Source organism: Triturus cristatus, chromosome 2_2 (assembly GCF_964204655.1).
Source record: "Triturus cristatus chromosome 2_2, aTriCri1.1, whole genome shotgun sequence".
Lineage (NCBI taxonomy): Eukaryota > Metazoa > Chordata > Amphibia > Caudata > Salamandridae > Triturus > Triturus cristatus.
In genome coordinates, this window is record NC_140582.1 from 559,049,049 (window position 1) to 559,064,781 (window position 15,733).

The window sequence follows — 15,733 nt, forward strand, 5'->3', positions numbered from 1 at the left end:
GCATGGATGTCTGGAAACTGCTTTTTCCACTAGGGCTTGTTCTGCAGCCCTTGTCTAGGGCTGCATCACAAGCTGTAATGGTAAAGAGCAGTTTTCCGACCTTCCCAGTGGTAGCATTGTAATCAGGCAGGTGAAACCGCCAACATATAGTGAGTCGGACAACTGCCTGAGGCAATGGTGGTCAGACGCTCATCTGACCGCCATTGTTATAAGGCCCATAGAGTTGCCACGATTTTCTAAGATGCCACTATGGCATTGGTTTCACTCAAATGGCCGTACCTATTTGCGCTTCTGCCCCGGCTCTGTATTAGCCACGTGTTTGTCAGACTGATTGGTCTTTTTTACGCACAACCCAAAGCCCACCTTTGAATCAATGGGATGGGTATTCCTCCCTTCTCTGTGTTCCTCGGCACTCGCCAGGGATGAGCTCTGTTGCCCATGATTTTTGCCATTGCAATGGTGCCGTTTGCTGCTTTTCTCCAACAACATCACTCCCACGAGGCCTGGCCTTTACACTGAGTTGTTTTAGCATCTATGTACGCAGATTATGTCTTCAAAAATCCCTAAGACAAGCTGGATACTGTTGGACTTGGCCCTTTTTGGCAGGTTCACCCCAAAACCTTTTGCCTTATTTCTGACATGGTGTTGGTGGTTTTAGGCCTCTGGGTACTTTAGCACTGTGGTCCAGTGAAAAGTGCGTGAGCTCCCTGTGTACATTTGGTAAGTTTGGCCTGCTCTCCCATAGGAATGCATTGGGGATTCCCTGATAAAGTGTGCCAGTGGTAATTCCTGGAATGGGAGGAGCAGCGTGGTCATGTTTAGTATGTATGAAATTGTGAGAATAAATGCTGCGCAATGGTGTGCGCAGAATTATTATGACTATGGGAGAAGTGCCACTTTTAGAAGTTGGCATTTCTGTATGCTATGTGCCTGCCTGCCTCATGTGAATTGCATGTCTGGCTTGTGAGTGACAGGATCTGGGAGGTGTGTGTGGCTCCAGGAGGGGCAGGGTGAGTCAGCACTAGGCTGAATGGGACATCTGTGCTGGGAGTAGTGGGAGGAGTAATCCCCTGACTCTGAATAGGACTGTGCCCAGCCTGGAAAGTGCTGGCTCCGTCCCCTGTGGTGTGTCTGATCACCTAGCCCCCACCTGACAAAGGGGAAGAGGAGCTTGGAAAACAAAGTGCTCCAATTCTCCCCTGAACCAGTTGCATCTAGTTCCCCATGCCCTGTACTGCAGACAAAGAGATGGTGTAGTATAAGTATTGGGGCTGTGACCCCATGAAATGGTTCTGTTCTTGTGCTGTGCTTCTTCCTGAGCTTGCTGGGGCGTGCTGCTGCTGGCGCCCAGGAGGAACCGCCATGAGGGCTTGCCTCCCTGGGCCCAGCATTGCCCACTTGATCCCTAGGGACTTGCTGGGACCTCTTGCACCCTGTGAGCGTTTTGCTTTTAATATGCCAGGACCTTCAGGACTTCTTGTTGCCTTTACGCCCTGGGAGCGCTAGATTCTAATTTTCCCAGAGGAGAGAGGAGCGTGGGCTGCGCAGCGCTGAGCTGCCGCCCTTTTAGAGGGAATCCCGACATGAGGGATGCCCCTGTGATGCTGCTTTAGGAGCAGGTGCCCAACCCGCAATCCTTTGATGCCGAGCTGGAGCCCTTCCCCGCTTTATAGGTGTTCGAAACAGTGAGTGCCCACCCCGCATGGCCGCTTTATGTCTATTGTTGATGCGGGTGCCCACCCCGCATTGCTTGCCTTAGGGCAAGCCCCCCCGTGTTCTACTTTTGTGAGTCACCGCCACCGCCCCGGAGTCAGGAGGACGCGGCCAACCCAGAAGCCAGGTGCATCTGCCTGGTTGTGGGCGGGGCTGGTATCAGGAAGTTGCCGCTGGCCCGAGCGCGACTCCCATGAGCAGTGGGAGCCCCGCATTTGCAGAGAAAAGGTGAGCCATTGTGATGAGGCCCAGTGGGACGGGGAAGAAGACTGCCAGTGGTGGCTGCACTCCCATAAGCTGGAGGGAGCCCCATGTACGCAGAAAAGCCAGGCGGGAGCCTACTCCGCTCTGGCAAATGCCCAAAAGTCACCGGAGACGAAGAGAGAGGAAGTACGATGCTGCTGCTTGGTCAACGGTGACCAGGGGAGCCCAGAAGCCTGTAAGCACCTGAGCGGGTGTAGAGAGGAGAGCCCCGTGTACCGCCCAGAGTGTCGTGAGCCTCGCAGTCCCAGTCCCCGGAGAGGGACCGGGCGAAGAACATAGCCTGGTGAGTGGGGCTTGTTTGTAAAGGCACATTGTCGATGCCTGTGAGGGGAGGAATTGCCAGGGCACATTGCCGGTGCCCGCCCCCCAGCCAGAGGAGGCTCCAGGAGAGCCGTGGTGCATGAGTTCTCCACAAGGCACATTGCCGGTGCCTGGAGCTGTATGGTGCTCCCTGGGGCACCGTAGTGCCTGTGCCTTATTTGTTTTTCACAGCTGCGCCACCGCTGCAGGCAGCTGCAACGTTTGGGGGCAATCTGTTGATGAGGAGTAGGGTGAGTTACACTCCCCCAAGCCGTAGTCCATTGCGCACTTTGAGATTGCTAATGAGGCAGCCAGGGGAGCCCTTTGCGAGGTCCCCCTCAGAGCCCTGACTTTGCTGGACATAGGGCATTGGAGCCCTAAAAAAGGCCAGTTGGCCAGGGGGACGGTTGGGTTGGTAGGGCGCCAGGCCCTAATGTGAGTTATGTGATGCTAGGAAATGTGATTTATGTACTGCGTTATATGCACCAGGATTTATGCTTCTACTGTGGTTTATGTATGAGGTTATTTGCGTACTGTGGTTTATGCTTGTGAGGTTATCCTCTACTGTGATTTATGCCCCTAATGTAAGTTAAGCTTAGGAGGTTATGGTCTAATATGTTTAAGCTTATGAGGTTGGCGCATAATGTATTTTACACCTGAGGTGATACTGTGCATAATATGGTTTGTGTTACAGGATGATGCTGAGTACAGTGTTTGCCAGTAATTACTGGTTGTGGTCTACGTTTATTATATGTTCTACATTTACTATGTTCGCTTTGTGATGACTCTGACAGTGGTCCGTTTGGCCCTGTCACGTGTATATAATCCCCTGTAAATATTGCCTAGTGCCAGTTGGCACAGTGTATATTGTGTGATTACTACTATTATCATTATTGTGGGATCATTGCTTCCCTTCTCTCTCCCTCCCCTTTACATTATTGAAACTATTTTTGATATAACCTTGTGTGGAGTTCCTTTTGTGGTGTGCCTAGTATGTTGTTCCTGTGTTTGTGTTGCACAAACGCTTTACACCTTGCCTCTGGGATAAGCCTGACTGCTCGTGCCAAGCTACCAAGGGGGTGAGCAGGGGGTTATCTTTGGCGTGTAACTCCCTTGCCCTGACTAGAGTGGTGGTCTCTGCCTGGCTTTGGCACAAGCCTTAGCCAACCAGAAATTCCATTTCTAACAGATACCTTAATCAGGGAATTTACCAGATTTGGTGGGGGGTCTAGGATTTCCATAAATTGGGCTAAATCTATCATTCTCCCACTTACGACTGCAACCCAGAAGGTTACTTCGGAGTTCTCCTTGCGATGGACGAATGAGCTGGGGAAGCACCTGGGGGTCTGGTTGACCCAGGACCTGTAAACCCTTTGGCAATCCATCTATGGTCAACTGATGGACTGGTTGGAGGGGCGGGTGGATTCCTGGCTAAAACTCCCACTCGTAATAACTGGCAGATGCCCTAGAAAAGATGATTGTATTGCTCAAATTCCTCTGCCTGTTCATTAACCTTCCTCCCCCACTGCTGCTTTGTTTTAGGCAGAGTCTCTGGTCACACCTGGTGACACTTGGTTGCGTAAGGAAATAGCCCGAAATTGCACGGGAGATACTGAGCTCTCGTTAGAGTAGGGAGAGCTGGCTGCGGTGGAGATGGACCTTTATTACTTCTGCACACTAGTGCACTTTGCTCAGTACTGGCTATATCCTAGCCTTTGCCTGGCTTATACAATGCCCGAACATGACCACGCTAATCCATGTCCCCACTGAATGGTCCTATACTAGACTCCGAAACACCATAGAGTAACACTTGATATGGCTGGGTGGATAGTTTGGGCATGGAATGAAATGTGCAAGCTAACCTGAGTGGATGATCTTTATGCCCCCTCAATTTCTTTAATTGACCATCCCACTATGCCCATCACATTGGATACTGGCACTCAAAATTGATTGCCCAAACTTCAGCTTACTACCATGGGGGCCATCTATTCTGATGGCTCTTTATCAAATCACAATGAGCTCCACATGGTACCAACTTCACCATGCTAGACACATTCACGTATTACCAGCTGCGAGCGGTGATTCAGACTCTGCATACTACATTCCCTGCAGTGCCCCCCACGTTGCAGGTTCTTGAACCTATTCTTGTGGACCTGTCCCCATGCAGACTCATCACTAGACGTTATGCTTGAATGAAGGCCACGGCACCAGTGTGTTTCCTGACACAATACAGGCATGGTCTGATGCCCTTACCCCCATCCCAAAAGAACAGTGGAGTTTCTGTTGTGCACAAGCACGAGCATTATCATTGAACTATCAGTTGCGATTGGTGCATTTAAACTTTTTACCTAGGTTTAACACAAACCTAGAGTGACTGAATAGAATGGGTCTCATAACAATGCACACTGCCCCCACTGCTCTGTGCTGTGTGCCGATTTCCTACATTTGGCCTAGAACTGCCCAGGAGTGGGGAGGTTCTGGCTCAAGGTGTTTGATACCATTTCTGACATCACAGGCTTGCAGCTGGAGCCAACGCCCTAGGTTGCGCTGCTAGGTTATGTTAAAGAAGGCAAAAACCAAAGGAAATGATGGACGGAGTGTTGAACATTGCGAGCACTCACCCCCAGTGAACTGATCTGGGTTTAATCCATCACCGTTCTTTAGCCCACTCTGCCACCCCAGTTCAGACATGGCCATATGCAAATCAGTCAAAGGTTTTGCTTTGTTCGCCCTAAGTTGGCAGGGTATGCCCAGACGTGGGTCCCTTGCTCACTTTGCCACTGGATTCAAGCTAGCCTGGCTGATGACAGCTGATTAGTCAGAAACCGGTCCCAGGATGCTTGTTTCCGGTCCAGGGAAGACATGGCTTGGCAGTTCGGGCTGGACTGTTCCCATGAGGCACAGGGTCAGACTGATTTGCATATGGCCATGTCTGAACTGGGGTGGCAGAGTGGGCTAAAGAACGGTGATGGATTAAACCCAGATCAGTTGACTGGGGGTGAGTGCTTGCAATGTTCAACACTCCGTCCATCATTTCCTTTAGTTTTTGCTATGTTAAAGAAGGCCCATCAGAGTTGTGGAAGCCGACTTTGCTCTTTCTTCTCCTGGCTAAACGGCACATGGCATGCATTGGGGTTGCCGCCCGGTCCCGTAAAAAGATGATTGGCTCAAAGATGAGGCGTATTGTCAAGACAATTAAATTGCCTATTGGAAACTGATGCCACTGAGATCATGGCCCAAAGATACCTGGTCCCCTGTTTAAACATATCTACGCATGCAGGACAATGAGAGAGCCAAGGAGACTGCTCCTGAGATATGTGGAGCAGATTAGTCTGCTGTGCCTCCCGCACTGAGCGCTTTGTTTTGTTGCGCATCCCGGGCCCCTCTTGACCCCAAAAGCGTCTGACCGCTAATGCTACCATATGATTCGATTCCCTTCTGATCTGGCTGAGTGGTTTCCTCCAACTTCTATCCCTGTTTATCCCCTGGCATGTAGTTCCTATAAAACCTTTACAGGATCTGCGCATTTAGACTGTAGGATTGGTGTCGGACGGATTCTAGACACCCCCACCGGGTATGTTGGCCTGTGTAGCAGTTAGCTCACAGTGTCACTAGAAACTCCTCTTATCAAGGACAGAATAGTTCTTGGCAACTATCAAACATGACAACCCTGATCCCTCAGGACCGTGGAAACAGTGTACTACTTTTTGCTCAGTCACTCGTGCTCACTCAGTCTCAGAGAAATACACAGAATAAACGATAGGGACGTTTTCAATAAGTATTTATTGAGCAGTCATTATCCTAGTGTAAAATAGGTGTGCTGAAACAATCATTAGACAGTAACAGATATAGATGATAAGAAGCACTAGGAAAGTAAATGGATGGTAGAGTTCTACCATCTTGCTATAACCATGAATACAGGCAAGCATAGAAAATACATGACAATAAAATGCGTACTCCTGCGATGCTACCCTAATTAGATGTACTGAAGTGTACCTAGTATGTATGTAGGTGTTAAGCCAAGATTTCCTCTAGGATATAGTCAACCCCATTACCTGAAGTGAGAAACTGTGGGACCTCGTCCTGGTCTCGGATTGGACACCCCGCAAGGGATGTCTAACCTCTGCGAGCTGGAATATCTGCATGCAGGGGCTTCAGCATTTCGTATCAGTGTGTCGGCATGGAAGTCCTGATATCCGCTTCCTGTCTTAGCAAGATGTGATGTTTATATACCCAAAGGTCTCCCCAGGAGCTCTACCTTGCTGTGCCAGTGTCGGACTTAGGATGACGTAGAGAAGGAACGTTATACATACTTATTATGCAGGAGATGAGAGTCCTGTCGATTTTCCAAGAATCCTCATGCATAATGTATGAGGCTGCTACGAGGGAACTACCACGTTCTGTGTGCAGTGTTGTATTTAGGTAAAAGGTCCGTCTCCAAGAACCATTATGTGTGTAATGTAGGGGGGAATATAGGTGATGTTATCTGAGCCTATATTGGAGTACCTATATGGAATATAACACCCACCTCATCCGATTGGACGACATTATCAAATTCTAACATAATACTAGGCTGTCTAGGCACTGGTACACAATTAACTACAATAAAACAAAAGTTTTGAATAACAAATTTACAAAACTCCCAAAAATACTAAAAACAAAAATTGTCACTCAAACAGATAGCTCTAATGTATCCGTATATAGTTTGAAAAACTACAAGCACCAGAAAGCCATGCAGAATCAAAAAGTGTCAATTTGTATTTGAGTATTAATTTGAGTTCTGTTTTTTAAATAGCCCATAAAAAATTTCCTGCACACGATGAGTCAAATATTTCTGTGTCCTGGCTGGTAAAAGCAACGTCGCTGTTGCATGCCTCTGCAGACAACGGTCCCTATAACACCTCGCAGAGTACGTCAGTTGAGCACAGATGATCTTCCGTACTGCCAGCAGCCGATTCTGAGGCAGCCTGTGCGCTATCCAAGGCCTGGTTGTCAGTGGAGGAGCTGGTATCCATTCAGAATTGAGCAGAAACTTCTTGTGGGGGCTCTAAGAATGCAGCCATTAACATTAGAATACGCTGGGGGCACTGCAGAACATGGGCCGTTATCGGGTCCAGTAGTGCATCAACGTCCGGTTGTACAACTGATGGAAGTGTCAGACAGAGATCCAACATGCATTCTTCTCCACAGAACAGGCATCGGAGAACGGGTAAGATGCAGTCCATCCAGACTGGTCTGAATGACAGGACCCAAGAAGCACTTAGTTCCCGTAAGCGACGTGTGCCCAGATGTCATACTATACGAGCACGGTATTTGCGCTCTAGGAGTGCTTTTTCTATCTCCTCGGTGACTGGGATGTCCATTGCATAGCAGAAAAATTACAATCAGGATACCTGCTTTTAGAAACAGGATCAGCGGACGTCCTCCAAAAATGCTTCAGAATACGGAGTGTATAAAGTTTGGTATAACTCGGAGGACCGTCTGAAAGGTGCTTAACAGTCCCAAACCTATGGTCTTAAATAGGTGTAATATACCCCTCGTGTCAGACATGTTAAAGATACGATTTACCATTTCTAAAAAGTGGAAGGGGCAGTTCCTACGTATGAGTGCCTGTAACTTGTCCGAGGATCTTGCGATTTGGAGATAAAAAGTCTCCCGGGCAGAGGTTAAGGGCACGGTTTTCTGTAAAAGCATGGCTTTCATTCTGCTTTGAGTATCAAACCGTATAGGAGAAACATTTAGTGAAGGCCATAACGGTGCCTCCCTGACTGCATGTGTTGGTGGAAACAATACTTGCACACAACAAGTTACCCAGGAGCCCACGGTTACTAGATATGCAATGTCTGGAAGCATGCCACAACAACCTTGATCGTTCAGCATCAAGTAACTCCCGTTCAAAAGTAGCTTGAGTACTGGAGTAATCACAGTTGATGGGGTACCCCTCAAGTGGCAGGATAGGTTTGCTACCGAACCATTGCAGGCCCCATGCAACATAATATCCTGGCATATGAGAGATCCACTCAAAGCCCTCTCACAGTTTGTACCGCTTAGAAACACTTCTTGATACCCACTCCTGCATCAAAATCTGTATGGTAATTCCCAAGATTCCTTGATATATTCCCTACCCATTTCTTCATATCTGCCTGCCTGTTGCTGTTCTAGGCAGTACTGAACTGGAAAGTTGTGACCGGTAATGCTATATGGCCATGGATCAACCACTCTGTGGAAGGTGATTGTGCCACAGTAAAGGCCAATCTGCCCCATTTTTCAATACGCAGCATTGTATATTTTGCTCCACGCTGTGCCATTTTCATCTGTTTTTCCGTTAGATTGTATGCAGAAAATAGTGACATACGGTTGATAAAACGATAAGGCACATAACCTGCGCACAATGATTGCAGCATCCAGCTTAATAACATAATAGAACGTAATTGTGATTGTCAGTGCTGTAGTATGGACAAATCATTTCTAGTACATCAATAGCAGAAGATACAATGTTGCCCAGTGAATAAATCCTGGATGTTAACGTTGTCATGCCATTGTCAACTACGGCTAACACTTTTTCTAGGTTAATCTTATCTATTTCTCATAATCTCTCTGCTGCTTCTTGTTGGGAGATTTTCCAAATTTCATAATAGACAGCATAATAGAAACGTTTTTGAAGTGGCTTTCTGGGACCTAATAAAAAATTCCATAGGTCCACATCCTCTGTGAGTAAGGATAAGTATTGTTTCACCTGTGTTAGTGTTGAGGTTCTTAGCCAATCAAAGCATAACTTCCCAACACCGTATGATGTCACCACCCCCGGATGTTCTCTTTGTACATAGCGTGGGTCTGTCCTATGGATACTGTACTCTTCAGTTGTCCCCCTGAATCTTTCCTGACATCTATTAGTGTCTGTGGGCCAAACCAACCTTCCCTTCCAATTGGTGTCTGATCTATTGTATTGTAAGATGTCATCTAATGTAGCCTCTTTCAATGATGTAAAATTACCCTCGGCCTGTGATGGTGTCGGAATTTGGGGTGTGTTCAAATCCTTGTTCTTGGCTATTCCAAGGCAGGAAGTCTGTTGCACAGTCTCATTTAGAAATATCATGTGCTGAGGAAGGAGGCATGCTCTAAATAGTGCTTCTGTTCCCTATACTTGCCACTCTCTAGAACCCCAGACTGAGTTTAAGTCTATTGTGTCTTTTCATTAGTCGAAACCCTGTTCAGACAGTTGGGTAATAAAGGAAGCAGAGTCAATATGTGTTGTGTTAGTCAACATATCTTTCTGTGCAGGTGTAGATGCAACCTTGTAGTAATATGAGGTTGGGTCTGAAATTTTAAACCCTGAAAAATATGAAAACTTTTGTGCAAAAGTTTTCAAACTACTTTTCGGCGGTGTTAGGCAATGTTCCCATTGGTGATATGTGAAAACATTCCTAGGGTTACTGGATTTGTATAAAAAATGATGACCAAAATGTTGATAACAATACATTTTGTTTAAGTCTGATGTGTCTTCTAACATTTCATTGCTAGAAAATGCAGCAGATTGTTCTAAATCAGACAACATATTATTCACAGTTTCAAAATCCCAATCATTGGAAAATGTACTGGAGGTAATTATACAATTCAAGGAAATTTGAAATAAATGTGGTATTTTTACAAGTTCTGTTTGTCCAAATATATCATAATAAACCCTGTCCCATACTATACCATCAGGTATAGGTACTGCTATAATGTTCGCTGATGACAAGTGTCTTTGTTCACAATGAGAGGAAACATGAGAATTCAGGAGCAAGTTCACTTTTGATGCTGCAGAGCTTTGGCGAAGGTAAGTTCCATTAACAAGTAAGCAGAAAACAGCTACTAAGCCTAACCAGAAGAGAAAGAAAGTATCCCGGTGCTTCTCCACAGTTCTATCCAAGGTGACACCAGGTAAGTCTTTTTAAGAAAAATGTAGAACTCTTTGATTTGTTGTTTACGAGAAATTGGGGCTGGAGTTGTTTCAGGTTCACTTTGATCCAATGAAAAGGTATCAAAGTCAATGAAATAGCCAGATACAGTTCGATCTATTTTAGGTAGCTCAGCAGGATTTGTTGGACTTGTAGATGGTGCTTGTTGAGGCATATTTATGTAGACATCAGTGTTAGGTCGAATTGAAATTTGTCTTTCTTCTTGATTTTGCATTCCTTGTTCCATCGCATTGTTGCTTGGTCCATCATTCCGTATGGGCGGCTCTCCGAACGTGATGAGCCATTCCGTTCGAACTTCCTGTATGGTAGCGAGAGGAGTTCATCGGCTACCCAGGAGCCCACGAGGCCTACTATTCAGTATGGGCCACATAGTAAGGTTTTATCAGATCAGAGACAAATCGTTTCTCTTTTTTTTCTGGCAAGAGCCAGCAGAACTACCGTTCTTGTTCCTTAAATGGCCAGGACAGGTACAGGCTTTCTGTATGATGGCCCAAATTCTTTTTTGTCAGTTATCTTTTCCCTGACCAGATCCCCGGCTTTGGGAATCCAGACAGGTCTTGCTGTGACTGACTTGACTTCCTCAGTGGCAAACCTTTACACTTGGACATTGCTTTGTAGTGCCCATGATTCATTCTGATCCTGTAAAACAGCCACTGTGACTTCACAATAAAGATCAGGTACCCACATTCTTGTCCCAAATAAGACCTCATAAGGAGTGACCCCCCCCCCCGAGAGCTTTTTGGCATGTTGTTTAGGCCTGGGCGGTAAATTCCGTTCCGTTCGCGGAATTTGCTGACTTTGGGTAATTTTGCGAATTGCCCAAAATTTTGCGTTCCGTGGAATTTTTTGCTTGTTCGCATTCTCAGAATGCGTGTTCATGAGATAATTCCCCCTGAGCACGCAAACAGCATTCGCAAACAGGAAAAAGCATCACGAACAAGCAATTGCGCGTGTTCGCGGAATTTCTACGTGCTCGCGGAGATTTTTTACCGTTTCGTGGAGCTTTGCGTGGCGCGTCTACGCAAATTCCGCCCACCCCTAATGTTGTTTAAGGCCCTCTGAACCCCATATAGTTGATTGATCCAACTACCACCCGTGCCTAATACTCTAGCTGTTAATGACTGCTTTAAGTCCCGGTTCTTTCTCTCCACAACCAAATTTCCATGGGGATGTTATGGAGAGGAGTACCGCAATGCTACTCCCAAACCTCCCATGGCCTCCTTGTAATCCCTACAGCTAAACGCAGTGCCACAGGCAGAATGTAATGTGCCAACTTCATATCTCCCTATAAAGACTCGTAAATCTTTGATTACAGTTCGAGCGTCAGCCGAGCACTGAGGCTAAACCCATTGGAATCTCGAGCAGGAATCCACTGCAACCATTATGTATTGTAGGCCCCATCAGCTTGTAAGGGACCGCAGTGGTCCAAATAGACACACATGAGAAATCTGCCTGATATTAGCAATGGTGTCTGCGCTGGATGTGTTATGGTGGAGCCCTTTATCTGTTGGCAGATGTGGCACTTTAAGACATAGTCTTTGGTCTGCTTTGTTAACCCTGGATACCAATAGCATTGTTTCAGTAAAGAAACTGTTGCCATAACTCCTGCGTGTGGAGAACCCAAACTCTTTTGTGCAGCTAATATTAAGCCTAATCTGCAATCCATGCTTGGTATTACTCTATCCCCCACTCCAGGAATCTGAGCACATGGAACGTTGTTTGCATCTAACTCGTAGGAGTACTTGAGTAGAAAACCTTTCGGAAGTGCCGTGATGCAATGACAGCTACAATTATCTGTCTGTCTTTTCTCGCTTTTGAACGAGTGATTGCTGCAATGAAAGCAGTTTGTACTGCCCCCTTCATGGCTTCATCAACCATTGAATTCTCTTCAATGTGAATGCCATCACGTTGATGACTCAGCGTGTGTATTACGTGAGCTCTTGGTAGTTCGTTTTTCAACTCAGCTACCTGTTCCCATAGCATTTTGTGCTTAATTGTGCCAGCTTTTGAGTCTTCTAACCCATTTTGTCTCCAATAATGAAGATATTCATTGTATGACTGGACACAGTAAAAAGAATTGCACACTATTAGTGTGGGGAATCCTCTATCCATATTTATCAGTACCAAAAAAAGAGCTTTTAGTTTTGCTAGCTGAGCCATTCAGTCTCCTAGAGACTGAGTTTGTGTACAGCTTGGATGAAATTTACCATCTCGCATATGACCTTTTACAATCGCACATGCGGCTCTGTATTGTTCTTTACTTCCAATGGCTGGCTGAACAGGTCCGTCAGTGTAAATTATGTACTTATACTAATCTAGAGGCATTATTTCATTCAGTAGAGGATATTCTTGTTCGTATTGCAGGAATACTTGTGTTTTTAGACTTCGATCGTATCTGTATTCTACATCCGATGCAGTGAGAGAATTGGCCAATTGTATCCATCTCGGATGTAAAGCTTCAGCATTAGGCACGCTTGCCTTTGTAGCAGCCTCTAAGGCTGGTACTGGAGTCACTACAATTATTCGTTAACTCTGAGCCAGTGCTCTGTCTCTCACTACAACAGTCTGTACTGCTGTCAGAATTTTTTGGGTGGATGCGAAATGCATCTCAGCATTTGTGTACAAGTGGGATTTGTAAGCAATGGGTACTGTTTCGTCTTCATTATATGTGAGCTATGGGTACCCAGATTGACCCGCAACTATACGTATCACTAGATTGCGGACATTTACGCGTGTCTGTAAGTGTTTAGACGCTATCATGTCAGCCTGGAGGGAACAAGGTGTATCTGTGTGTTCTTGTGTCCATTGCCTAACTGAAAAATCAGGTCTTATGTAGGCCTGGGCTAAATTTCCGTTCCGCTCACGGAAATTGCGATAATTTGACATTTACGCGTTCCGCGGAGAGCGCGAAAATGTCAAAATTTCCGCATTCCGCAGCTTAGCGATAATTTGGTTCTTGCTCGCGCTGTAAAGTAATACATTCTCGCCGACAAGTTTTACCGATCCGGTCACGTTCTCCACGAGATGTTGGATTGTTGGTAGTCATTTGCGCTGTCTCGCGACAGTTCGCGCCCGCAGTAACGTCATGCGTCGCGCAATCACGTCTTTCTTCTCGCGATCATGCACCGCGAGAAGAGTGAAAACAAGATGGCCGCGCCCGCAAGCAACCGCATGGGTAAGTTGGCGAGCCGCGAACACGCAGAAAATACCGCGAACGGGCGGGAAAAAAACTTCCGCATCTTCGCGATATTTCCGCGTGTTTGCGGAGATTTTAAACATTTTCACGATAATTTGCGAAAGCCGCTTTCGCAAATTCCGCCCACCCCTAGTCTTATGAGGTCGTAGAAGGGCTTAATCCATTCTGCATAATCCAAAATGTATGTTCTACCAAAATTCAGGAATCCCAGTATGGACTGTAACGTTTTCTTTTTTTTTTTAAATTTCTTTATTAGATAGAGATCACGGGTACAAAAGAAAAAAAAAAAAAAAAAAAAGAAGAAAAAAAAAAAAGAAAACATAACCCAACATTCCATTAGTTATACAATGCAGGTTCAATTCAGTAAATTTGAATTACAATAATATTCGGCAGATTACAGTTGTGAGACGGCTGATACATCTAATACCCAAAAGAAAAGGAAGTAATTCCATTATATCGTCCATTGCAGAGAAAAAGAAAACAGTTAGTTAATAAAAGACACCAAATAACTCAAGACCATCCTACTTGTCCATATATGTACATACAGCACCCCAAATTAACTGTCCCAAAGCCATTTTCCGCTTCCCCTTAACACTATATAGGTTATATTCAATATTATACGTAAACAAGAAGCGAGTTCTCCACATCTCAAATGGGGGGGCTTTACTTTGTAACCACACTGAGGCAATACAGATCCTTAACACTGCGGCTGCCATAAATATCAGGTACCTGACTTCCTTACCAGAGTCTGAACGTACTCCATCTACATCTATACCCAGTAAGATCTCACTGATTGACACTTGTATAGTGACACCTAGAATCTCGGATAAGAACCCATTTATATGTCTGAGCAATTCCGATAGTTTAACACAAGTGGCAAAGATATGTACTACATCAGCGTGTAAAGTATTACACCTAAAGCACTTTCCATCAGGATCTCCTCCCCACTTTGCGATTTTATCGGGCGTTCGATAAAGATAGAACAGAGTCTTATAGTGTTGTGCCTTAAGATTAGCCGACATAAATAGACGGCACGCCAGTTCAATCGATAATTCCAACGGTATTTCAGAGCACTCCAGTCTTTCTTCCCACCTCATGCGATGAGTTTCCAGATCGTTAGGCATTGTCTCGATAATTATATTATATAATACTCCTATACGGGAACACTTTTTATTTGCCTCAATAAGGGGGTTAGACACAATCACAGTTTTCAATTTAGCAAGATACTCACGCAACTGTAGATACTTAAAAAAATGCGCAGTGGGTAACAGGTATTGTTTCTTCAATTGGGAGAAAGATTTTAACCCATCTGGTGTATAAACATCCCCCACTTTTGTTAAGCCTCTTAAACGCCAGTTAACTACTATATAATCCCAACATATATTGGGATGCAATACCGATGCAATTAAAGGGGTATGGAAAGACACATTTTGAATATTATATAGCTTCCTTATTGCTTTCCAAACCTTATATGCGGCAGCTATCACCTTAAACCTTGTACGTTTGTAGTAGTTCCAGTCTATGTTAATAAAAAGACAGTTCTTAGCATCAGTCCCTAGAAGCAAAGAGTATATAGAAGGTTGTAGTGCATACTCCACCGGTCCCTGGCCAATTAATAAAATATTCATTCGCTGCAACATACAAACATAATAATACAAAAGGAAATCAGGGACTGCCCAACCACCCACTGCTCTAGGCAGCATCATATATTTCTTAGCCCGTCGCTCTTTCCCCTGAGACCACATAAATCTCATACATATTGCTTGCAATTGTGAAATACGTACAGAACTAATCTCTAATGGTAGACATCTATAAAGATACAACACCTTAGGTAATACCATCATTTTCAAAATATTACATCTGCCGACAAGAGTCAAATGTAAACATTCAAACTGGTCCAATTGTTTACGAACCCCCTGTATCAGCTTCTGCCAGTTGGCCTCAACCGTAGCCAAAGCCCCAGCACAAATCTGTACTCCCAAATAAGAAACCTCTTCTAAGACTCGTGGATCAGCAAAAGACTTGATATTTATACACAGTATTTGAGTCTTGGCAGCATTTAATTTATATCCCGATACCGATCCATATCTCTTTGCAAGCTTTTCGATTTCATTCATAGCCATAGACGGTCTTGGTGAGAGCACAGCGACATCATCAGCATACGCCAATACACGGTACTGCTGTGTTTGTATCCTAACTGGAGGTACCCTACTGCTCAGCTCAATCATTCTTAAAAAAGGATCTATATACAAAGCAAACAGTAGTGGAGAGCATGGGCATCCCTGCCTAGTTCCTCGTTGTA